General features: G+C 35.0%; 1 protein-coding gene across 1 annotated transcript in view; it reads right to left on the reverse strand.

Moving 5' to 3' along the window:
* Window positions 1-27,817, reverse strand: part of CNTN4 (contactin 4) — an 891,247-nt gene that overhangs the window by 730,910 nt on the left and 132,520 nt on the right. Inside the window, exon 2 of the mRNA XM_031662718.1 lies at window positions 1,114-1,169. The gene's annotated coding sequence lies outside the window, so the exon portion shown is untranslated. The remainder of the gene's footprint in view (window positions 1-1,113; window positions 1,170-27,817) is intronic.

The raw sequence follows: 27,817 nt of genomic DNA on the forward strand, positions 1-27,817 counted from the left end.
CAAAAGATAATTATTATATCATTAAAATAAACAGCATTTTATGTATACCAATGGAATGACACCTTCCTCCACCCCATGTTATGATTTTTTTTCCCATAAACACCTTGTTAACAATAATTAACTTTAATGTCACTAGACTCTCTTTTAAGGGATACTGTTATGAGTGAATTAGATGCCCCTAAAAGATCTGTTGAAACCCTAATCTCCAAAATCTGTGAATGTGACTTTTTAAAAAGGGTCTTTACAGATAAAAATCAAGTTAAGATGTGATCATATTGGATTAGCATGGTCCCTAATTCAATGACTGGTATCTTCCTAAGAAGAAGAATATTTGGACACACATAGGGGAGACAACCACATGAATTGAAGATAGAGGCAGAGATCTGAGTGATGCATCTAAAAGCCAAGGAACACCAAAAATTGCCAGCAACCACCAGAAGCTAGAGGAAGGAAAGAAAGATTCCTCTTTAAGAGCCTTCAAGAGAGCATGTTCCTGCCGACAGTTTCATTTCAAACTTATAGATTCCACAACTGTGAGAGAATACATTTCCATTGTTTTAAGCCACCGATTACTTTATTAGATCAGCGTCAGGAAAGTAAAACATATCCATTTTACTGTTTTAGATCTATAGAAAAAAATTGCATACATTGTAGACAATGAGTTACATTTCTCATGTTTTATCCCTTCGAAAGCTTCAAGACCTGAGTATTTATAGGACTGCATTAACTTAATACTTGTGTTGGTTTGACTGCTAAAATATCCTCTCCTATAAAACCATTTGACAAAAGTGCAACAACCTTTACTTTACTCCCAATACACTTTCTATGATTACAAATTCAAACATTTTTGAATTACCAAATTAATCTAAAGTACAGAAAACCTACCTCAAGTATCTTCTCCAGAGAGAAATGGAAATAGTCTCTATTTCTTAGTTTCAGGCTTTAATTTATGTAACTTCACTACTTTCATTAATCTCAACATTCATAAAAACATCAAAAACAATCTCATGCTATCACTCTGTAAGGGAAGGTTTTCAATGTTTCCATAGAAACTAAGGATGCTAATCAAGGTGAACTACACATAAGGAAAATCTTCCCTTGTGGGAAGCTTACCTTTTAGGGAAACTCTTGGAGACACATGCTGTGGAGTTACTCTATGTCAGTGATTTCTAGAATAAAAAGAGAAAAATACACAAATAAATATGTTTTTTTCCAAGTATAGATCGGCTTATGTGTAGGAGATGCTTACCTGTAATCTTCCCTTTCTAAAATTAAATTATATTGGATTAGGAGGAAGTAAAAATTAAACACATTTGGTATGGATTTCCAGCTTAATAGAATTGTGTAGATTAGGATCCAGGATCCATTCTCCGCCTTGCCTCCTATGAGCTGAGTGACTTTTGACAAAACCATCACCACTCTATCTTTCCCTTGTTAGTATGATGGCTCTAGAAGCCTGCAATATTTTATGGCATTCAGACTCCATAAAAGAGATAATTTCTTAAGAGGGTACCTTAAAAGGATTTTAAAATAATAAAAATTGAGCAATAAATGGAGATGTCTTATAATTTTTGTTAGGTATATGAATACATAAAATGAGGGTACCTAACAAAAACAAACTCTTCACGTAAATTGTACACTCTCTTAAAGCTACCAACTTAAACTTTAATTGTGAAATAATTTTTGTCTCAGAATTTTTCCTGAAGAACTATTATTTTCCCTAAAAAAATTATATATATATATACACACACACTTACTTTTACCTAGAATAAAAGTATATATTTATATTTTCATGTTTATTCATATGTGTATCCTCTAACCAAGTTTCTGCTGTAGATCACTTCTTTGTAAAATAACTGTCTTGTAGTTTTAATAACTGAAAATCCAATTTTATGTAGATATATATAATATAGATTAGCTAATCAGAAATATCTTTAATCGTACAATTCTACTCTGGCTTATTCTTAAATATACCATAATTGATTGGGATAAAAATATTATATTTTCTTGATTAGCCATAAATACATCATCTTTTATTAAGTGTATGCCTTCTCTGGCTGAATTGCAAAATAATTCACCTCTATATTAAATACCTGACTATCTTTACTCTCAGGATAATATCAATAACAACCAGAAGGTAGGGACTAAACAGATATTCTTCATATTGCTAATATATTCAGAAATATAAAATTATCCCTGACCTTTCTCATATACCCCTAAAACAAGTAAAATTCCATAAATGATGACGTGTGTAAGAAAATGTTTCCTATGGATTATGAAAAATTATATATTCACATTAATTCTGAATCACAAATACATCACCATCTGTTTGGTTTTAATATGGTCAGTTACCAGCTGTATATATGTGAGCTGGCTACAAAAGTTTAGTATGTATCTAAACACATATCTTTCTTACATTAAGGACAGCAACTGATGTAAAACTAAAGCTCTATTTACAGCTATTGGCATCATTTGCAACTCCAACCCACCTATCAATAACAATTAAAATTGTCATAATCCTACAGACATTTGTCAATTTTTTTCATTTTTTCCAATATTACTAAAAATTTGTCATATATATTTTTTCCTCTTCACAGAAAGAAGGTGGAGATTACATTTACCCTGTCCAGTGGAATAATACTTGAAACGAAAATTTAAGTTACACCTTTATTCATTAAAATAATTATGTTCCTCTTGTTTGAGAGCATAAGCTCCGGGATAAATTTCTTGGGATGGGATATTGGTTCAATTTTTTACTAATCATGTGATCTTGAGCAATTCTTTAATTGATATAATCCTCAGTTCTACTTTTAAAGTGGGGACAATAACAGTATTCATCCTCAAAGAATTATTTCAATCCTCAAATTAATAATTAAGTTACATAGTGCAGACTAGCTGTTCAGTTTAGCCACTAGATACAGTATCCACTAGTAGTAGTAACATTGGCGAGAGATTCTCATACATTATGGATAGTCTCATGAATGGCGACTGTACACACAGAAAGCACTATCATCACCAGAAGAAACCATATGCTCCCAAATACTTGCCCATTATAGAAAACATTATTAAATTCACTCCTTTGATTTTTTTAATTGCATCCAGAGGGAATCCTGGCCAAAAGAACTTATCTGTTGGGTGAGTTAACATATCATGAATGCATTTATCAGGTCAGTTAGCTACGACGGAGCAAAGAGCAATGTCAAAGAGAATAAAAAGCAGGATGGAAAGGTAAGAAGAGTGAGGAGGAATATATGGGACTGACCCCAAGAAGGCCTCTGAAACGATATCTCCTTCGTAAAGAATGCATCCCACCTGGTGCTCCTGAAAAGAACAGCCCTATGGTCTATGTGATTCAACCTAATAGGCTACAGCTATTGATCCATCAATTAACACTTGACCCATATTAAGTCAACAAGATGCTCTCTCAGAGATTTTGAATTGCAACACTTGAGAGTTTGAGGCATGTAAAGTTGGAATTATTGTTAAAGAAGCCAGTCTTGAGAGAACCAGAAAAAATAAGACTTTAGAGAAAACCAGAGTTAAGATTACATACATCCTTACGCCTGATCCACATGAGAAATGAAGAATTGAAAATAGGGTAAAAGTTGAGGGGCAGCCACATTTCCTGACGTCCTAAGTCAAGTCCCCATGAGGTTAGGTTTTACCTATAATTTTTTTTGTGCTTAGATGGCTATCATTTCTCCTGGCATATGGTTTCAACAATCCTTATTATGTGAGCTAGTTTAAGTTTCTGTATATTATAACTAAATGGTTACTAGTTAAGAAATCATAAGCCCACTGAAGCTAAGTTCTCTGTAATACAAAGTCCTTGCTTTGTGCCTATAGAAATAATGGAGACAAATAAGTGAGCAATTAATAGAAATAAGTCACAAACCACCCTGCTATGCTAACAACTTATAAATTTATAAGGAAACTTCCATATATAAAAATTCCTGGCTCATGAATATGAATCATAATCAACGTTCCTTTACTATCATAGACCAATAGCTTTTACATTGACATTAATTTTTTTATTCAAAAAGTATTTACTAGGAGAAAAGAAACAGACCAAGGTTCCTGACCTCCTGGGATTTGCTGTCAAAATAAAATTACTACTCTACTTTGCCACCTCCCTCACCCAAACAAACAACAAATGTCATCAAAATGTATGTAGAACAGTAAGAGAATATTACTTTTGGAATAATCCTTTTAATAAAACCATAACCTTTCAGGACCATAATGGATCTTGTGCTCCAGTTACATTCAGCACATGTTTTTAGCGTAACACTCATCACGAATGTTTATCGCTGTTCCATTCACCCCAAAACACACATAACTTTTACTGTGGGAAAGTATGTACCTGTGTTGTCTCATTCTTCCATTTGAAGGCGTAGAGGCTAGTATAGCCTGGTCTAAAACAGGTGCTTAATGTATGCTTAATGAGTGAATAGATCCAACTTACAGTCTTAGTTAATATAAACTAAGGGTTATGCCAAAATAAGTTCCACTTTCACAGTGGGTTTTCATAACTGATCTTAAAAGAAAGTATCTAATGATGCCTCAGTTAATGCTGAGAGGTTGCTGATTATATAAGCAGGAATTATTTATTCACACCTCACTGGAAAAATGTTGAGTTGCCATATTCTTGTTAGGGGAAACAGTAGACATAGTTAAAACTTCCCATCTCAGATTAGCCAGCATGAACAGAGATGATTCAAGCAGATAGATATCCAATTTCATACCTTGAAAGAAGGTTAAAAAAAAAAAAAAAACACAGGATTTTTTTTCTTGGCCACTTTTGTGCTGCTTTACAGGGGGAGAGATACTGAATCTATTGCACTTGATTGGCTAATAGTCTCTCCCTAGAGGCGAACACAAGGCAAGACTTTTCATTTTACCCACCTTCCTTAAGCTCAGCTTCCTTTCGAATAAAATGAGCCTAATAATTGTATTCCTACCTTTAGCTGTTGTTTTGAGGCAAGACTGATGTAATCCATGAGAACAGTGCCCAGTTCATACTATGCAAACAGTAAATGCTAAGTAACATTATAATTTTTTTAATCATGAAAAATTCACTAAACTTTCCATGTTCAATCCATAACTTGTACCTATCCTAAGTTAAAAGTTTTTATTATAAACTAAATAAAATCACATGTGAAAATAGGCAGGAAATTAATACACAACCAAGTGAATAAATAGATGAATCTCCCTCTGCCCAGAAAGATTGGGTCCAATCTTTGAACAAATCAGCTGTTGTCAACATAAATGTACTCGCAATTTTACAACAAAGGAACCAGAAATCCATGAATGACTGCAGAGTTTCGCAGCTAATAGCAAATAGATGCAGCAGCTGGCAAGGCCTAGGTCAAAAAGGATGATTTTACCCTAGGGAACAAACAGCCCTCATCTAGACCCTTTCCAAATAACTCAAAACCAAAAGGTGTGTCGGTTATTTATTAAGAACAAAAACAACCCTTCCCAAGCGACAGGTAAGAGCATGAAAATAATTCTAATGAACATGTTCAAACCCAGATGCGGCATCTCTAAAGCTTTCAGTTCTCACAGACATAGCATGTAAGATTAGGAGGGATGAAAGAGTGATCTCTGTACTTTGCCCATTAGAGTCACACCTGGATTCACCTAACAATAAATGTGCATATGATCACCATTGATTACAAGTCTCCTATAATTGTGCTTAGTCACTCTGTACATTATGCCTTTAAATAATCAGTGGATAAAATATAGGTTCTAAAGGCATATTTGAGTCTAAGCTTTACCACTTATTTGCTGCATGAACTCAACCAAGTTATGTAACCTCTTATAGTCTGTTTTTATCATCTGTAAAACACGGCCAAAATTATCTACCTTGAAAGGTTCTTCTAAAGATAAAATGGGCCAGCTGCCGTGGCTCACACCTGTAATCCTAGCAGTTTGGGAGGCCGAAGGGGGCAGATCACTTGAGGTCAGAAGTTCAAGACCAGTCTGGCCAACATGATGAAACCCTGTCCCTACTAAAAATACAAAAAATTAGCTAGATGTGGTGGCACACACCTGTAATCCCAGCTACACAGGAGGCTGAGGCAGGAGAATTGCTTGAACCTGGGAGGCAGAGGTTGCAGTGAACCAAGATCCTGCCACTGCACTCCACCCTGGGTGACCGAGTGAGACTCCATCTCAATAATAATAATCATAATAATAAATAAAATGATACAAAACAAATCCAGTCTATAGCAGGTATTCAACTAATGATACCTGTTATTATTAACATTATTTGAACATCAAAGGATAGCATAAAGTGAGAGGTAAGAGTTAGCATTTAACAACTGTCCATATTCTAAAAGGCCATTGTATTTAATAGGCTTTTCCTTATATCTCTCCTATTTTGCTTAACTTACTGATGGCATTTTCCATTACAGAATCAGCAGGTATTTCTCATGGGTGTCTACTTCCTTCACAGGTAGTTAAAACCCAACCTGAATTTTCTGTAGGAGGTAAAGGTCACGTAGATATTAAATTATCCATGTTTATTTTCAGAATTTCCATTAGCTTTGCTTGATATAATTTAGTATTAACATCAGGGTTATTAAACTAATACTAAGCAAGAGATTACATTTAAATGCATTTTTCAATCGGAATTGGGATGCATTTCTAATCATGCTGTCTAGCTACAAGCAAACAAATGGTCATTTGATTCTTTTATCATTTCACAACGAATACTATCAACCACAGAGATCACTCATGGACTCCCCACCACACACTCAAAATAAACAAAATACAAGATGATGTATAACAGGCTTTAGAGTTATTAAGAGATAATCACATCCTTGGGACTTTCATTGGGCACAATAAGTAGCACCACTAGAATATGATTATCTCTTGATAACAAGGGTCCCTACAGCTCTCACAAAGTGAGAAAAAAGTCATTACCGTAGGGAAAATGTATATTTATTTCACTGAACCATAAAGCTGACAATTTAAGCTAATGAACAGTGGCTCTCCTTGAGATGACAGTATTACACAGTGTAGGAGGTTTCCTATCAAGGTGACACAGGCACCATCACCTTGAAGAATCTGCCTTGAAGAGCTTTTTTTTCTGGAAGTCTAATTTCCGGGTCTTGACTACAAGATAAACAGGTCTGGAAGACACTTAAGAGTCTAGGGATCTATGAATCTATTTAAGACAGGGAGGTGATTGAGAACAGCAGTGGGAATGGCTTATGCTGCTTATCAGTTGTAAGGCCAGAAACTTGAGATGCTGAGCTTCACAAGTTGTCTTGATGTAACATAATCAGGGCAGCTCATTGGAGAGGATAGAGACAGATGCTCCAGTCCATAGGACGTCCCAGGGTGAACAACCAGTGACATCAACATAGGAACCTGCAGTACATGGTTTAGAATTTGGAGATGAGGAGAAAGAAACAGGCAGGAGCCTTTGACACTGCTCTCGAGGATAGGAAAAAGTCTTATATATAAGAGCTTTACTTGAGGATTTTAATCAGCAAGAAAACTCTTCTCACCTAATATTACTCAGAACAGTGGTATTTTCTGAACTCCCTAACTCACAATAGACAGAAGTTACTCTTCTTAAGTCTCTGTTTCTAATCAACAAATGGGTGAATAAAAACTCTTCTCAGAGTTACTGGGGAAATTAAAGACTGAGTTGAAAGCATCCTGTAAATATAAAAGACTCTTTATCTGTCAGCTATTAAGAATTATTTGGAGAGATTACTTACATAAACCTTAAAATGAGAAAAGAATACATCTCAAACACTCTGCCAGTGATGTGATTTGATTTGATTTGTAAAAGATAATGTTAGTCCAGGGAACACATTAAAAACCATCATACTGTAATATTACCGGAGCTGTAGTTGGCATTGTGGCCCATAAGTTACTATCCTCAAATCTAAAGTTTTCAAATATGTGCAAAGATATCATCAATCTCAAATATTTACAACAAAGAGCCTGTCACGCTGAACCCCTATCGACTCCAAAGGGGATGGCACCAGGTAGGTTCAAGAAACTGAAAAAAGAGACCCAGGGACAGCAAACAAGACATGGGATTTTACTGGAGCCTTACATACTGCGGAGCAAGTCCAGTGGTGTTGGGCTGGACAGGAGAACCGCCTTACAAACAGCCCAGTGGCAGTGGGCTAAATGAGATAACTCCACAGTCCAGTGGCAGGGGACTGGGCAGGAAAACTGCAACCATTTGCAAAGGGCGTGCAGTTTATATAGCATTTTCACTTAGCAACCTTTCCAAAACAACCTCCACCTGGCAACCTTCATTCAGCCCAAAACTTGGGGTCTTGAGCCCATGTATGGCCTGAGTTCCAATAGAGAAGCTGAAGGCTCAGATGTTCCTCATAGACAAGGAATGAATTTCTCTGTTGGTCATTCCCGGGTTCCTTAGCTGGGAACACACATTCAGGTGCATCTGCCATACAGGGTCATTCTCAGGGTATGCTTAAGTTATTGTTATCAGATGCATTTCATTTACCCTACAGAGCCAAAAATTCTATTGCTCTAAATCAGTGATTATATCTAAAGGCAATTTATTGGCAAAGTCTGAAGACATTTTTGGTTGTCATAATCACAGGGAAGATGAGGTTTGCTACTGTCATCTCATGGGCAAATGACGGCAAAACTGCTAAACACCCCCACAATGTACAGGACCCTGTCCTAAGTATAGACACTTACTCTGAGCACTTACTCAACTTGTATTTGAATGGCTTGATTCAATAAGTGCCTACTGCTACAATTCAGTATCCTGAAAAACGACCTGATCTGCCTCTATATCCCAGGAACAAAGAAGGAAAATAATTATCTTCAAAAAATTGAAGCCCATATCCAAGTGTAAGTAGGCATTTTAGCCCCTTCAATTTCCGTTAAAGAAAATTGTCAGATTTGGCTAAATACAATTCTGTCCTTCCCATTGGGAAACCATACAGGAAATGTCAATGTGCTGGCAATCTGCAAAACCAGAAATGAAATTTTCCAGAGTTTACCATGATCACAAAAAATTGGCACAATTGTACTGACAACCTGTCACTCTACATTCCCAAGTCATCTATTATGCCACTTTTTGACATTCCACAACTGTTTAATGTGTCACATTATGTGATGTGATATAAAAATGTATTGGACATTTATAATTTGGTATTTCCTATAGGTGCTTGTCCTTTATCTGAGTATTAACAACTTAGGGGAAAATAGTACCTACATTTCTGTGAAGCAAAGAAAGACAAGATAGAGTACATATCACAGAAAACAGTTATAGAATGCCAGAGTCTGTTTTCACAGAGATAATATCATATACTCTAAGAACAAATACAGCATAGAGTAATGATTGAGTCCAGAATCTGGGTTTTCAAAACCCAGCTCTTCACTTTCTATCTGAGTGACCTTCTACAAATTACTTAGATTCTTTGTGTCTTATAAAATGCCTCCCTTATAAAATGAAGATACTGACTCTCTTTTCCTCTGTGATATTGTGCTTTAGAATAAGAAATATGTATTTGGTATTCATTTGTTTCTTCTTCATTTCATAACATAGAGCTCCTAAAATCCCTGGAATCTCCAAAGTGATAAATCTATTAGAAGGGTAATGACTGGTGGCCCAAGACTCCTAAATAGCCTCAGGAGGGAAGAGGGGCTGAAGGTTGACTCAACCACCACTGGCCAATGATTTAATCAATCATGCCTACGTAACGAAGTCTCCATAAAAACCAAAAAGGACTGCAATTGGAGAGCTTACATGTTGCCGAACACATGGAGGTGCTTGGGGATGGAAGCGCTGTGCTCCTTTGCACATACCTTTCCCTATGCATTTCTTCCATCTGGCTATTCAGCTGTATTCTTTATAATATCCTTTATTATAAACCAGTAAATATAAGTAAAACACTTTCCTGAGTTCTGTGAGCCACTCTAGCAAATGACTGAACCCAAGGAAGGGGTCATGGGAACCTCTAATTTATAGTCAACTGGCCAGAAGTTCTGGGGAGCCCGATTTAGGACTAGCCTCTGAAATAGGGGGCATTCATGTGGGACCGAGTTTGTAACATGTGGGATCTGACTCTAACTCCAGGTAGATAGCATAGAATTAAATGGAATCATAACTATGCACCTGAAAATTGATGTGTCAGAAAAACACCCACACATCTGGTCAAAGAAGTGTGGCATGTTGAGTGTAAGTAGAGAGAAACGGTTGTTTGTTCCTTTACAGCCTCATAAGGGCTGTTAGGAGGACTACATAAATTAATGCTTACTAAGTGCTTACAATTTTTCCTGGTACAAAGCAAAACCTGTTTTTAATAAAAAGAAATGCCTCAATAAGGCAGAGTGGATTATCTCATTTTATAGATGTGATAACTAAAGTTCTGTGAGTCAAAGTAACTTTCCCCAGATATCACTGGTTTCTCAACTTGAGTTTTTTGTTCTGCACTGCCCTGGTGCTCCTAGACTGTAGTGGGCCTCATTCCTGATGATTGCCATTTGAGTGCTTAATTCCTTTGCTTTAAAGACAGAAGGGCTAATTACACAGGGATATAGTTTTGAAAAGGAACATGTCTAAAACAAAATGTAAAATTGAAAGCATGACCTGCCTTTCTTCGTTGAGTACTTATCCTATATGCACTGGATAACTATGCAGTGGGTGATGTAATGGCGTTTTGGGAGTGAAGGAAACATGGTCTGGAGGCCCCAGAGGCTGACAATCTGGCACTTCTTGGCAGAAAACTTGTCCACTGACATAAGAGATTTGTATGTAGTAGAAACCATGGCGAGAGCTCTGAACTACAATTTCAACCATGAAATAGAGATATACGAGAAATCATAGTTTTAAAAATATGGGCATTGCATTTCTGGTGGTAGAGAGTATTATTTTTATTTTGTAAACATTTTTGTTTAAATTGATATGTATTTATGTTATGCTTATGTAAATATTTGCAAATTTATTTTTATGTTAATTTTCCATTTGTGAAAATGTTTACTTTATTATTTTCCATTTGTGAAAAATTTTACTTCTATTTACATTGATATAAACTTTCTTCATGTCAAAAATTAGTTTAAAACTCAGTAGATTTATAGAAAATGGTATGTAGACAATATTAGAGATGGTATGCAGCTATGTTAAGAAATATGGTATGCCCATGTCCAGGATTTGGAGAATACAGTCATCCCTTGGTATCCACATGGAATTGGTTCCAGAACCCCCTGCAGATGCTGGGGTCCCTTATATAAAATGATGTAGTATTTACATGTGATTCCTGCACAACCTCCAATATACTTTAAATCATCTCTAGATTACTTATAACACCTAATACAATGTAAATGCTATGTAAATAGATTTTATACTGTTTTAAAATTTTTATTATTTTTTATTTTATTTTTTTTCAAACATTATTGATCCGCAGTTGGTTGAATCCACAGATGTGGAACCCAAGGATATGGAGGCCCAACTGTATCAGTGTAAGGGAGAAAATATTTCTAACTCATATCAATGTTCATGGCTAAAGCCCCTACAACAAAAGATAGATGAATAAGAGAAATGCATACAATTAATTTAACGTAAGTTTTACATGATGAGAGATCATTTAGAAATGAATAATTGAAGACCTAGGGAAAACTGTGTTTTTAATGGACAGCCATGCAGAAGTATGATTGGAAGACAGAAGGGTATAATCTAACAGTAATAAACCAGGAAGAACTTAGCAAATTCTGTTTGTTCAAATTCTTCTTGGCAACCATGTGTGATATTGCTTTCCTCTGGGTATAAGTCAGGACCCCTCTGGATGAGGGTCTTATGACCTACTTCAGTGGGGAAGGGGTAAGGGGAATTCTTTCTAGTTTGTACAGTCTGCTTTGGCTGTTTCCTCAAATGCTAAGGTGCCATATTGTGGGGTAATGATTCCTGAACACTGTCACCTATATATGAAATGGGAGATTCTACATGAGTAATCAGATCTACAACTCCAGAATAGGGGAAGTTCCAAATATAGTCCCTGCTTTTTGCTAGGAACATCTATTTATTCTGGCATCTGGAGGAAGATCACTAGTTCCTACCACTGCACTAAAGAATGTGTGTCCTTTTCTATATATATGTATCACTATTTATGTTCCTTAAGGAGATCTACATTATGGTTTTCTTTAAACAGAAGGACTAAGTATACCATGACATATTTTTGAAGGGAAATACATGTAAAACATATGTAAAATATAAGGCATGACCTGGTTTTCTTTCCTAAAGAGGCAGAGATCTACTGATGCAAAAGCCAAGTGCCTCCTGAACGCTAAAACAAATATGAAATGAATCTTAAAGATCAGTATGTGTTTATAATATCATAGACTATTTTTCTATTACCATGAGGAATGAGGTGGAAACTAAATAGCATAAAGAGGACGAAAGAAATAATATTTTACCACATTACTGAATTGAGCTACACACACAATAACTTCCAGGATTGATTTCCTGCCTAATTTTGAAGCAAAAAGCCATCAATTTGGAAATCCATGCACAAGTATGTGAAGAATGCAAGCATTTTCTACTCAGTGGGAAATACCTTTATCCTTTTTGGAAATAGGCTTGGCACTTTATAGACACACACACACACACACACACACACACACACACACTTATTCACAGGAGTCTATAATTCTATACCAACTTGATGAAATTTCCCCAAATTACCATAAATCAATTGTGGCTTAACTGAACTCCAGGGTAGGCAATGCTACATTTAAAACACTTTTAAAATTATCTTTCCTACCTACATCTTTGTAGGTGGGAAGTTGTTTTATGGATAGTCAAGTCCAAGAAAGCTTTATAGGTAGAAAATTGTTTTATGGATAGTCAACTAGTAAGAGGATAGTCTTCAGAGTTAGAAAAAGGCTGGCTCAAATTCTAGCTACCTTATTTACTTCTGTAGGACCCTGGGCAAAGTATTCTTTCTTAGCTTTGATTTCTGCATTTGTAAAATGGAGGCAATAATACCTTTATTGCCAAGGGCCTCACAGACAGTACAAATTCAGAAACAGTTGCAGCCACTCCTATTCTTGCTTCATGTGAAACGTATTTCCACATTCTGTACTTGTAAAGCATCCAGTAACCAGAAGGAATGAGTTCTCAGACTGAAGAAGTTATAGAAATCATTACTCAATTTATGCTAAAGTATATTTCCTTTATAGTTTGTGTAATCTCCTGTAGCAGAGTTCTCCAGAGAAACAAAACCAATAAGATTGTGTGTGTGTGTGTGTGTCTGTGTCTGTGTGTGTGTAAATTTATTATAAGGAATTTGCTCACACAATTATGGAGGCTGACAAGTCCCAAAATCTGCAGGGTGAGTCAGCAAGTTAGAGGCCCAGGAGAGCTGATGGTGTGTTTCCAGTTCAAGTTCAAAGGCCTGAGGCCCAGTAGACTTGAGATGTTGTATTTCCAGTCTGAAGGCTGGCAGGATGAGCCAATGTTTCAGTTTCAATCTGAATGCAGGAAAAAAGCCAATGTCCCATTTAAAAGGTAGTAGGGACAGGGAAATTCTTACTAGGGGAAGGTCACTATTTTGTTCTATTAAAGCCTTCAACTGATTGCATAAGGCCCACCCACATTTGGGAAAGCAACCTGCTTTATTCCATCTACTAATTCAAATGTTAATTTCATACAGAAACATCCTCACGGAAATACCCAGAATAAAATGTGATCAAATATTTGGGCACTCTGTGGTCCAATCAAATTGAATCATAAAACTAACCATCACATCCCCTAAAAGAAATATTTATTCTTTCAATCTGTATCAAGTTATAATTTTCCCAAAACAGGCTCAAATACTGTAGGATAAGTATCACTTTTGTCGATAGCATATTTTCTATTAGAAAAGAAAGCATACACCTCTAATTAGGTATTTGTATTTCTAAAGTACACACATGTACTATATTACTGATGTTATATACATAATGAAATATAAATCACAATTGTTTCAAATGACATAAAACATATAAATAAAAATTACTACATTTTTCTCTACCCTTAAATGGCTATCTTGCCTATAATCCAGTATGTGTACTGACCACTGGTAAGTTCCTTGTTGTACAGCAAAGAGACATCTAAATACAGGAAAGAATGGGAAATTTTAAATTGCGAACATCCACTGGAGGGCTTGAGCTGAAAAGATTCTGTGGCTTTCACCAGGCTGGAAATGTTGGAGTTCTAAAAGTCATCATGGCAAGAACTTGATGATGGCTCAGGTATTCAAGTAAGATTATATAAACACAATGCACTCTTAAAATTAGGGAGAATGCTAAAGAGCTTTTAATAAATGGATTAGGTTTTTAGATATTTACTACATTAGAAATTAAAATGGAAACTCCTAAAACACTTTTCAATTCATAAAATAACAATAAGTCTATTACATATTAACATAAATAACATGTTCAATGGGAAAATATTACATAAAACAAAAAATAATAAGGAGGATGACATGTTCTAAATTTTTGTAAATCTTTATTTAATGTCTGGCTCAATTATAGACAAATTGATTCTCCTATTTGCTTCTGCATCTGCTCTTATGTGATATCAAACGTCATGCAGCCTCTGGAAAACTCCACTGTACACTTGTGAGAGACTGACAGTGACAAAGGCAAATACCTTCTTAGTATTATTTAAAAAATAGCTTTGATCTGACCACCAATTTGAAAGTTTTCATTACCCCTTCAGGTTTCCTGGACCAGACTTTGATAACTACTATAAGAGAATGTACATTTAAAGTAGAGAATGAACATCTCACTCAAAATAAGGGAATGAAAAATTGGGGTGAAGATTTTCATAAAGAAATTGCAGCTTCATTTTGTCTTCAGAGTACTAAATAAAGCATCTCTTCTTTTGAGGTGGGAGGAGCATTCCTTATGATTGTTTGCAAGGTTGGAAAGTTGGGGGCTAGGGGTGGGTAGAAATTAAGATGATCCAGGCTTGTCCATCCTCCTGGAAAAGTGCCTGGGTCAGAAGAACATGTAAGACCCAAGCAAATCCAAACATGTTTTTCTCATTTTAATCTGTGGACATAGGGAAAGGTGATTCCTTTACCTTTTGGGGTAGGTTCAGGGTTCTCAGAATCAAGTTACTCCTGTCCTGGCTATAGATGAAGGAAAACAGATCTGGGACACAAAAAGAAACAGAAGCTAGCAGAGAAATTGTTCGAACCTCTGGATTTGTCAATAATACAAATTAAAACTGGAACCAAGAGTCCTGACAATATCCAAAAGAAAACACATTTCTAAATAAAACAGTCAGATTTTAAGTTACTGTCTTATGCTTCTGGATATAGGATAAAAGTATAACTCTGACAGTGGTATAACTTTGACAATGTTATAACTCATAAACTTTATACTACACAATATATATAAGTCATATGTAGAACAAAAGTATGAGCATGAATGTGTGTGTGTATCTTACAAGAAGCAATGCCATGGGGAAAAAAATGCCACAGATATGTTGTCCAATTATTTCTTCTATCATTCCTCTCCTCTCACCACTCACTGCTTCAAAACCCTAAGCCTCTTTGAGTTAGCCCAACACCCTGCCCCTGGGACTTCATGCCATACTCTAAACTGCTCTTCTTGCCCTCTCCCCACCAGAGGACACTAGACAATATCTAGAGATACTTTTAATTGCCATGGCTAGAGGAGGACAGATGTTACTGGTATCTAAGGGCAGAGGCCAGGAGTGCTGCTAAATATCCTATAAAGAACAGGAGAGCTCCCCATAACCAAGATTTATCTAGCCCAAAATGTGAACAGTGTTGAAGTTGAGAAGCCATTCTCTAGGAAATAACCTTAGTTGGGAACCATTGTCTTAGCCCTCTCTCCACTAGCACTCTCTGGATTGCCAATGCATGGTACAGATTTCCAAAAACACACAAACAATATTATAGAGCCCAGTACTAAACTTTACTGTCTCCCAAAATTGTTTGTATTAGTATTGTATTGTTTATACTTGAAAGTAATGTAATTTGAGTCAATGCACTAAAGTAGCCCACATGAAAGTATACATAGCTATATGAGCACGCATGTGCTTGTTTATTCAAGTCAGGGTTGCAATGAAATAGTTGCTTGACCAAATTCTGCAAGGAAAAAAGAAAGCATCAAAGAAACTTAATTTCATGGTGGATACTTGTTTAGTTTCAAAACATGTTACGTGTTTGGGGGCACACCCCACCTTGACTGCAAAAAAGAACAGGTGATCGTTTAAATCTAGGAGCTACAAGCAATGGAAGAAGCAGAGACGTCTAAAAGTCTGTCCAAATACGGTTAAGTAAACTTGAAGCAGAATGACAATTTAAGGGAAGGATGTGCACTTTAATTTACCAGGTTCCATGAATCTCCATGAGACCATGGCATGCAACGACATTCTCCCATTTTCTACAATTTCCAATCACTTGCCCTCTCCTGTGTGACTTTCCCTCCTCTTGCCATTTACAGTTTGTGCTCCAGGGACAGGCTAATGGGGCTTGATTTTGTTACCTTGGCCGGCTTTCCTATAGGAGACTTCATCCTGTAAGAATCATAGTTCCAGCGGTGCATGTCTATGAAATTAAAATGGAAGAGATTGGTACTTCAGGAATGTGGTTGCTGTTATTGACAGTCACTCCAGATCAGTCTCTCCACAGGCAAGACAGCTCTTGCACGAAAAATACCTTTGCTTATCAAGTTGAGGCTCTGTGCAGCTGAGATGGCAATTTTGGGCCTATATGACAGTAGCCAGACATGAACTAGAGCCCTCAGGAAAGTGAACTTCAGTAATCCTCCAGTATTCCATTAATGTGAAATCCACTAATCTGACACAGCAACTTTTTCTCTATTTTAAAGATCTTAGAATGTTAAATAAACACAGCTAGTTGCTCAATAAAAGAAAAAGACACTGTTAACAGCATATTTCCGATAATTAGATGCTTAGTATTTTAGTTTCTAAGTTTCGGTTCACTTTTTAAAATTCAGTATACATTTTATTGTGGAGAACTAACATAATGTAAAGTCTGCATTTTAGCCATTTATAAGTGTAAAATTCAGTGGCATTAAGTACATTGACAAGATTGTGTCACCATTGCCACTATCCATTTCCAACACATTTACAAGATCCCCAATAGAAAATCTGTACCCATTTAAAAAATTACTCCCCAGCCCCTGATGACCACGATTATGCCTTCTGCCTTGCTGAATTTAACTACTCTGGGTGTCTTACATGTGATACTTGATATAATTATTTGTCCTTTTGTGTCTTGCTTATTTCAGTTGGTGTTTTCAAGGTCCATCCATGTTGTAGCAAGTATCAGAATTTCATTCCTTTTTAAGGCTGAATAAAATTCTGTTTGTTTACAACATGTTTTGTGTATCCATTCACACACTGATGGACATGTGGGTTGTTTCCACTTTTGGCTATTTTAAATAATGCTGCTATGAACATTGATACAGAAGTATCTGTTTGAGTCCCTGCTTTGAAATTAAATTTTGATCCATTTTTGCTCATTTAAAAATACAACCTTACAGCTATAAAGTGTAACAAAATAGAGAGTAATCTAATGTATACTTTATCATACAGACAATCCTATGTGACCTTGTGGCATAAGTAGAGAATTTTTTCATGTATGAATACTGCTCCTGAGGTCATTTAACTTATTTTCCAAAGCACATAAAATAAATAACTACAGGTGTTGGTAATGTTCTTTCCTCTGTTTGTAGTCTCCCACGGTGCCTGGTTTATATTAAGGATCAGAATGTGGGTTTTTAATATACAAATACTACTATATTTTGAAGCAGCTCACTGTTACTTATCAAAGGTTAAGTAAAAATGAAGGTCAGATCATGTCACTAAATATGACTCCTTTCTCTCTTATAATAGGAATAGCCAAGTGACAGAGAAGAACTGGACATAAATGATTCTGAAGTTTATGTGACCACAAATGACTTTCCTAACCACTTCAATGTATTCATTCAATTGTTTTACAAAGAGAAACCTGAAATATCAGGTCGTCTAACATCAAGACTTCTAAGACAATCTGGTTTTGACAAGACTAAGTATGAAAAGAGAATAAATTTAAAGCTGATATGAAGAAAAAATAACAAAATAATAGTACAGAAAACCCAAGTTATTGAAAATTATAATAACTGCTAAAGAGGAAAATTTTGGAAACCTTCTCTTAATAAATTATCTCTTCTCATTTAAACAGCTACAGAATTCCAAAATTTTGGGAGATATTTATTAAGTACAGGTCAGTCTGGAAAGATTCTTTAACCCTCATGACAGTTCTGTGGGGACAAACTTATTATTTCCATTTAAAGTTAAGGAAACCAAAAGTTTTAAATAATTCTCATGGGGGCACATGGCTAATAAATGGTGGAGATGAGATTTGAACCCATATCTATGTGACTCCTGAGTTGAAGTTTTTTATGACTATACTACCTAGAATTGTTCTAAGCCACATTTCACAATTGAGATAATGCTTCAAACAAAGACGTGTTTATGAGGGAGATAAGAATTAATGCGCTTTGTGAATTAAAATGGGTCCCTTCAGAGCTATAGGACAGAGCCTGTTCCGACTGCTTTGAACAGAGTCCAAATTATCTGCTATTTCCACTCTGAGAATTTAGCAACCCAACATGGGTCTATCTGAAATCATCTATCATTTCTCTTTGACCTCTCCCATGAGATCCTAATGGTGGCTGTTTCCACTGAAATAAAAATATTTTAGGAATGATGGCATTTCCAGGATATTTTTGAGCGTTTCACTGCTGCTGTTGTAATTATTACTAATTATAACTGTTGTTCCCCTTAGAGCAAATAAACACAGGATGTTCTTATGCTATTTGCTTAAAGAAAGAGGTTAATGGTAATCTATAAAGAAATTATCAACCAAATGTGGACTCACGTATTTCTTTTTCCTATGTACTGGCATTAATAATTTCAGAAGTCATCAGCATGCATGGTTCTGAGTTCACATTTATATTTGCTTCAGGATAATTTATAGCAGCCAAAAATGACACAAACAACTTAGAACAGCAGTCATTATGAAAATGGTAAATTAAAATGGAATACTGACTGATGTCTTATAGAAAATTAATGTGCCATTAACCTTAACTATACCAATAAAGTTACATTATGAAGGTCAACTACAAGAACAGTTATCCACCTGGGACACACAGTAAATAGCATAGATTAATTCTGTGTTAAGGTGGGATGCTGAGGTTAAAAGGGAAAGGTAAATGAAGTCAAATATTAAGCCCAGGTTTAAATAAAAATCACAAATTTAAGCACATAAGCTAATATTAGTTCAGGATTTCCTTTCTTATATTACTGATTATTTCTGTTATAATTCACCGTGATTACTTTTTATCAAGTAGCTTCAGTCCAAGTTTCTTTCTGTACATAACATTAACACATCCAAGTATACTTTCAAGTAGTAAAACATTTTAGAGCTTGAAGGGTCACTAAACATAATTAAATTCCCCCACTTCTCATTCTAAACATGAGAAAACAAAGAGCTCAAACAACAAAGATGCTTGAGAACAAATTCAGTCTAATTTTCATTCCAGAATTATATCCCGAACAACCTGATTGATTCTTGTTTCAGCTATATTCTCTTTGCTAAGGCATTTTCTCCTTTGATTCTCCAACTCTGACAGATAGTAGAAATCCAGGATTTTTAACAAGTAAAACAGAGGTAATAATGCCTAATATAAGCATTTATTAAGATAGGCTAAGAAAATGTTCTTTAAGATCATGCTTTAAAATTGTTAAAGGCTATACATGTATCACTATTATAAATGAGGGACTTGAAGAAGTTTAATTCTCTTTTACAGGGTCTCTATATACACCAAAAAGAATATACAGTTGCCCCTTGAACAATGAGGAGGGTAGGGGTACTGACCCCCATGCAGTCAAAAATCTGTGTATAATTTTGACTGTTCCAAAACTTTAATAGCCAACTATTCACCAAAAGTCTTACTGATAACACAGTCAATTAACACATATTTGTTTCTTATATGCATTATTCTTACAATAAATAAGCTAAAGAAATGTCATTAAGAAAATCATAAGGAAGAGGAAACATATTCACTATTCATTAGATGGAAATGGATCATCATAAAGGTCTTCACCTTCATCATCTTCAAGTTGAGTAGGCTGAAGACGGTGAGGAAGAGGAGGGATTAGTTCTGCTATCTCTGGGGTAACAGAGGTGAAAGAGATGGAAGGAGAGGCAGGAAAGGCAGGCACCCTTGGTGTAACTTTTATTTTTAAAAAATTGGGTATAAGTGGATCCATGCAACTAACGTTGTTCAAGGGTTAAGTGTTCTGGCTTCCAGATTTTAAAAATGCGTTTTTTAGGCACTGTTCATCCAATTTACTGGGTATGATTCTTGAATATCTCTGGATATTACAGATGTCTAAAATCATATAACTGTAATATTTATCTTATATGGTACTTGTGAATGTTAATATATGTATAATATTTGAGATAATGTTAAAAGCCTAGTATGCATTCGATAAACATTGATTAATATTAATTTTCTTTCCTTTTCCTTTTGAATCATCCTTCTTTCTTTTGACTAGGTATAATAAAATTGCAAAATTCTGAATAGTAGTAACAGGCAAGAACAAATTTGGATTTACAAAATAATTTTATTAGAAGAGGGAATTAGTTAACTGGCCTCTCCATTAAATAAACCGCTAGGTGCAGTGGCTCACACCTATAATCCCAAAACTTTGGGCGGCCAAATGGGAAGGACTTCTTGAGCTTAGACATTCAAGACCAACCTTCGCAACATAGCAAGACCTCATCTCTACTTAAAAAATAAAAAATAACCCGGCATAGGGGCATGCATATGTGGTCCCAGTTACTCAGGAGGAGGAGGGAGGAGGATCCTTTGAGCCCAGAAGGTGGAGGGTGCAGTGAGCTCCACTGCACTCTGGCATGGGTGACAGTGCAAGACCCTGTCTGAAAACACACAACACAACACACATGCACACAAACACAAAAATAACAGACGTATAAAATAAAAAGTAAATCTGCACATAGAGACAGTACTACACATCCCTAAGCATTCTCATTTAAAATACGGTACCTGCAGCTCTCACATATTAGGAGGAGAGTAATATACAAAAATCTTGATTAATTCTACAAATGCTTCAAGGAAGAAGAATATAGTCATTTTGTTCAAGAGAAAGGAATCCTGATGTGTCAAAAAGACACTTTGCTATATCTCTGTTATTCTGACAATTCCTTATGGAGACAGGGCCAAGCTCTTCTGGAATAAGCTATTATATATCTTTTCCTATATATTATATAGTGAAGGGTCTAGTCACATAATCACATATCAATATCAATATACATTTTTTTTTTTTTTTAAGAGATAAGTTCTCGTTACCCTGCCCAGGCTAGAGAACTTATTCACAGTTGCAATCATCACACACTGTGGCCTCAAAATCCTGGGCTCAAGCAATCCTGCTGCCTTAGCCTTCCAAGTAGCTGGAACTACAGGCATGCACCACAGGGCTCGGCGTCTTAAACTCTTCGTTTTAACATATCAAATCACCATCTAAGATTAATATTCAAGTTAATTGTAACTTAAATCTAGAGAAATACAAAGCAATGGGGAAAATGAAGTCAAAAGACTAAGTGTCCTGTTGATTCCTGTAAGTCATACCACAGGTATCTATACCATTGATGCAAAAGTAAGATAACACTTTCAAACGACGCTAGTCTTCTCAGAAAAAAGGGTTGCCAGCTCCCTGGGCCACGGACTCCGAGTGCTAGCACATCAGTCGTTTTAAAGAAATTACTAGCATGCTGTGTTTGGTTTCCCGTCTCCTACCTAGCATTTTACAAACTGTATCAAAGCACGGAGTGTAACAGCTCCAATTTCTTTCACAGCAGCAGCACTGTGTGAGAAAAATTGACAGATTAACTAGAAGAAAGCCTCCAAACTCACTATGAACTATGACTGTCTATTAGAACAGAATGGTAGGCCGAGGAGTACACATAAAGAAATGCCTCAGTGATCCATTGCACAATGAACCAATGGGTATGATAATGCTCTTCAGGATTTGTGTGTGAGAGGGAGAGTACAATCCAGGAATGATAACCTGCACAATTTTGCTTAGAACTCATTCTGGGTGAGGACAAAGATCAGGAGTTGAAAAGTAGCTATTGATTTTTCTTAGTGTTTCGCTTATTATTTTGATGAATCCTCTGCCCGCTAGCTTCTTCTAACAAATAAACTACACTAAACAAATCTGGTCCTGGCATAAATTAATGAGGCTGAGTTAAATGAAGCCCCAACTGTGTCACAAACAAGGACCACTGTTAATTGAATTCAGATATGCAACTTGTCTTCTTCATGACAATCCATCGGATTTAGATTCAGTGGGCAATGCTAATCCTTGCATTTATACAGACATTTACAGTGTGCTTCAGAAATATTTGCCATGTACTCCATACAATTATACTAACAAAATAGGTAGCATTCATAGTATTACAACTATTTAAGAGAGGTGTGAGAGCTTAAACATGGTGCCTAAAGGCAGGGGCCACTAGAATGGTGATAGTGTGCATGTATGTAGAAGGAAAGGAAGGCATGGGGGAAGGAAAATGAAGTCACAAAAGGGAAATTAGAGGAAGAAATACATGGGATCACTGTCAACTTAATTGGTGTGTGCTTTTCCTTTTGAGTTACTTATTAAAAGGGTTTGCATCAATAGGCATTTTAAAGAAAACCATGGATAAATGAAACCTGTCAACTGGCAACTGCAATGTGTACATTACTAAGAACATGTGAAAGGCAATGTTTTACACTGTTTGGATAAATGAAATGGAAAAAAAAAAAACATCAACAGACTGTATCTTATGCCTCAATCTTATAGGATTCTCTTAGGAAAAACACACTGCCAGAATATTCTTTATAAACCTTAATTTATTTATCTATTTATATTAGTTCAATAAGTTAACTAATTGAGACTAATAAAAGTTTCAAATTGGCAACTTACAATTTGGGACTTTTTCTCCAGTCCTTTAGTATAATTTGAGCTTTCACAAATTTTTAAGTACAATAGATCAGTGGGGGGAAACGCCTCAAATACATCTTGATAAAGCATGTCCTTAAAAACATGTTTTATTGTCAAGCAGATGAATTAATACAGAAAGAGCATATAAAAGACTCTATATGCTGGAGTATTTAATATCTATTAACAATTCACCAAATATTCTATTGTTATTTTCATTTATTAATTTGTTCATTTCACTATAATCATCATGAGATTATGATATAAAAATAGAAGCTGTGTTCATCATAAAAGATGACCCACGTCTTTAAAATCAAATAAAATACAAGGATAAGACATTTGAGAAGTGACATTTTTTTCAGGGAAGAAAGGGTAACAATATAACCAAATAATACCAGAAGCTAGAAGTCTCAAGATAAACAAGTTTTTGACTAAGTGATATTTGGGACTGGCATTAAGAAACTCTTGAAAATATTCAACATTTAAAGTGGGGCCTGGTGGGATGTGATTGGATCATAGGGTCAGATTTCCCCCTTGGTACTCTCCATGCAATACTGAATTCTCATGAGATCTGGCTGTTTAAAAGTGTGTGCCACCTCCCCACCTTTCTATTCCTCCTGCTCTGACCATGTAAACTGCCAGCTTCCCCTTCACCTTCTGCCATGATTGGAAGTTTCCTGAGGTGTCCCTAGAAACTAAGCAGATGCCGCCACGCTTCCTGTACAGCCTGCAGAATCATGAATTAATTAAACCTCTTTTCTTTATTTAAAAAAAAAAGAAAATATTCAACATTTATCAAAGGTCAAATATATGTTAGAGGAACTCTGCCTTGTAAATATATTAAACACGTGGATGTAATTTTTTAAACCAAATTTTTAAAAGTTTTATATAGATAGTAACATAATCCATACTTTCTACTTAAGGGCTCCAAGACTCAACACTAGTTAAATGTCTTATTAATGCTCATTACTGGTAAAACCAGAACTTGATTGAATCAAAGCCTTCTGATTCTAGATGCATAAATTTATCCAGCACATTAAAAAAATGAATTGGCTAAAAATGGGCCAGTTCAGGGTCTCAAAATATTCTCCAGTTACATATTTCAGTAACCTTTTTAACTCTGATTATAACAGTCATATTTCTGAGGAAAAAAAAAATAGAAAAAAAAGCAAAAAGCATAAATAGAAAAATAGAAATCTCTAAAGTCCACCATTAAAAAATATAATACTGTTAGCATTCTTATAAATAACCAAGCTGGATATCCACTGTTTTTGCCTGCCAACTGTCTGTCTTTACTTCAGGTAACAGCATCCCAATTTTCATTTGGGAAACTGATGAATATATGTTGGATGAGTGTCAACAAGACAGCCTGTCTAAAGTTCTCACCTTAATTCATACAAGTGGCAAAAATTACCTAAGTTAAATCAACTGGTCACTTTCTCTACTAGAAATTCTCATTTCAAGAGAAGTTACTCATTGTAGGGTGCAAAAAAAAAAAAAAATGAAGCTGATTTATGCTCAATGATATTGACTAACTTTCAAATTCCTTCTACATAGCTATTCATAGCTAATTATTTCAATTCTGTGAACTGCCCTGTATATTTCCAGTAAAGCTCCCTTTGTTTTTGTATGCATGTTTCTTTTAGATATACATTTCAGTGGATTTTATTATTTAAATTAAAAACTCTTAGGAAAGAGGATGCGAATAATTTTGAGGTTTATGCTACACATTATGAGAACATATTTATTGAAACCCTCTCAAACAGTGGGCATTAATTTTTCTTTTTCCCGTTTACCAATTTGATACCTGAAACATGCTATAATTTTTTTTTTTTTTTTTTGAGATGGAGTCTTGCTCTGTTGCCCAGGCTGGAGTGCAGTGGCGCAATCTCGGCTCACTGCAAGCTCCGCCTCCCGGGTTCATGCCATTCTCCTGCCTCAGCCTCCCGAGTAGCTGGGACTACAGGCGCCCGCCGCTGCGCCCGGCTAATTTTTTCTATTTTTAGTAGAGACGGGGTTTCACCATGGTCTCGATCTCCTGACCTTGTGATCCACCCGCCTCGGCCTCCCAAAGTGCTGGGATTACAGGCGTGAGCCACCGCGCCCGGCCGAAACATGATATAATAACTTAAATGAACAGTTCATTGATTAACAGTGAAGCTGTTAAGAAGCTCTCTGTATTTCTTGTTCTTTAAAATTGATTGTTCATATTTTGCCGCTTAATTGATATGCCATTTGCTTATTAGATTTAGAGATATGACAGTTTTTTTTAGTTTAAGGTTTGCAAATTTTTTCTCATTCTGTTAATAATCATAATTGTATTTCTTTTACATGCGTATCAAATTACTATAGTATTAAATTGATAGATATTTCATTTTATTTATTTTTTTAAAGAAAGGCTCACCTTATCCCCAAATCATATAGTTACCTTGTTTGCTTGGATTCCGTTGTAATTACATATTTAACATTTATTCCTTAATAAATCTGTTTCATCTGATATGCAGGGAGATAATGATTTGCACTACCCTTTCACCTATTATCACATCGTGCTCATATAATCCACACTTACATAGCTTCACTGAAATGCCAACCTCAACATAAATTCACTTCTAATATGTATGTAGGTCAGTTTCTTGACCTTTTCATTTGTCTAATCTAATATTATATAAACACTTCATTAAAAATTTTTTTTTTAGTTATTTTTGAAATTCTCTTGGCTACTCTTGGATATTATTCCTCCAATTGTATTTCAGGGCAATTTTAGAATTCTAATATATATACATATGTATGTGTGTGCATAAAACTAAATTCTGTATCATATTTAACCTTCCCATTTTATTGAAACTTCATGTTCTTTGGCAAATTATTATGGTTTCCATCATATAAGAATCTCACATCTCTTGTTAAGTCAATTCATATGAATTTTATATTTTGTTGCTATCATTTTTAATTGTACATTCTTGTTTGTTTTTGACAAGAAAACTGAAATAAAAACAGTACACTTTAAAAGGTGTTAAAAACATGTATTTTTAAAGTTTTCAGATTCATAAGTATAAAAGGCATAATCATATTTCTTATAGGCAGAAATAATTTTATATGCTTTCCATATTTTTCTGTTATTCCTTTTTCATCTCTTACCAGATATAAAGATTTTAAGAATCACTAAGTTAAACAAAGTATAAGGGAAGCATCCTTTATTTTGGGGGGAATTTGGTGGGTATGCCTGAAATGCTGTCTCCTTAAGTACTATATGACTTAGGTCTGAGTCATATAAAGTATCAATCTATTACTAGACTACTAATTATTTTTGTTGTTTTATAGTGTTTTAAGTCAGGAACGGTTAAGAAAGTTTATCAAACATCTAGTCAGGAGTGATTGTATGAGCATGCCCCTAGGCTAACAGGAGTTTCAGAATCACCACCCCACCTCCAGCCCTGATATTTATTCTGTTTCAGGCATTTAAAATTACACTGCTTCATAAAGGACACCTGTCAGTTTTTCCTCTATTTCTGAATCTATTTTGTTACCATAAAATTGCTTATTTGTTAATAATTTAAAGTAGTTTATCCATTAAGATGATAGCACATGCAATTTTTTTGGAGGTTAAAATGACAACTTTTCCGGGTTTCTTTTCCTGGGTTATTTTGTTTATTAATGTTTTTAAACTTGAGTTAATTTATATAATTTGCATTGATAAAAATACCCATTTTCCTTAACATTTTTAATCCCTTCAGTATTGATATAACCCCTTCTTATAATAACTATATTTTTGGGGTTTTTTTTCTGTACAAGATGTTTAAACAGTTTATGTATAACTTGCTTTTAAGTAACAGTTCTTAGATTTACTTAATCTGTTTTCTGTTGTTTCCTATTTTCTATTAATTGATCATTATTTAATAATCTTTTAATTATTTTACTTACTCCTATAATTTTATTAACTTTTCTAACTTTTCAAGTTGAACATTACTTTATTTTATTTACAATATGTCATGTGATAAAATTTTTGATCCTAACTCACAGATTTTCACACATAGTGTTTTTATTTTATTTTATTTTTTTCAAAAGTGGGTTCTTTATACTCATAATGTGATTTGTGACACCCATTGTGACACAGATGGTTTGGTCCTTTCCAATAATAAAAAATATAATAAAAAATAATTTAAAAATGGTGCTTTTTGGAATACTTGTGCTTTTTGAAACTACAAATCACATTATGAGTATAAAGAACACAGTTTTTGAAAAAAAATAAATAAATTATTTCTTCCAAATGTTGGAGAAACCAGTGTTTCCAGTCAATTGACCTAAGACAGGTGTTTTAGGCCCTTTTGGATTTTTAAATTGTTTTTACGTGTATGTTTCTGTGTATGCGTGTGGTGGCTTGTATTTATGGGTGTGTGGTGTTCATTGCTATAATAGGAAATAACATTAAAAACTGGAGTTATAAATTATTAAGAACATAACAAAAATAAAAACAGTATGTGTGAAAATCTGTGAGTTAGGATCAAAAATTTTATCTTCAGGCAAATACGTAGCCTTAAATAAAATGTTATCACATGACATATTGTAAATAAAATAAAGTAATATTCAACTTGAAAAGTTAGAATAGATAATAAAACTATAAGAGTAAGTAAAATTTCAGCATCTCCTGGGAGAAGTTTCTCCTAGTTCACCGGGTAAAAATTTTTCACAGATCTTTGTAACAAACTGGCCAATGACTAAAAAGTTTACACCAGCCAGATTTATTCAGTGACAGTCCAACATTAACAGCAAAAATCGATG

This window comes from Papio anubis, chromosome 2 (genome assembly GCF_008728515.1).
Source record: "Papio anubis isolate 15944 chromosome 2, Panubis1.0, whole genome shotgun sequence".
Taxonomy (NCBI): Eukaryota; Metazoa; Chordata; class Mammalia; order Primates; family Cercopithecidae; genus Papio; species Papio anubis.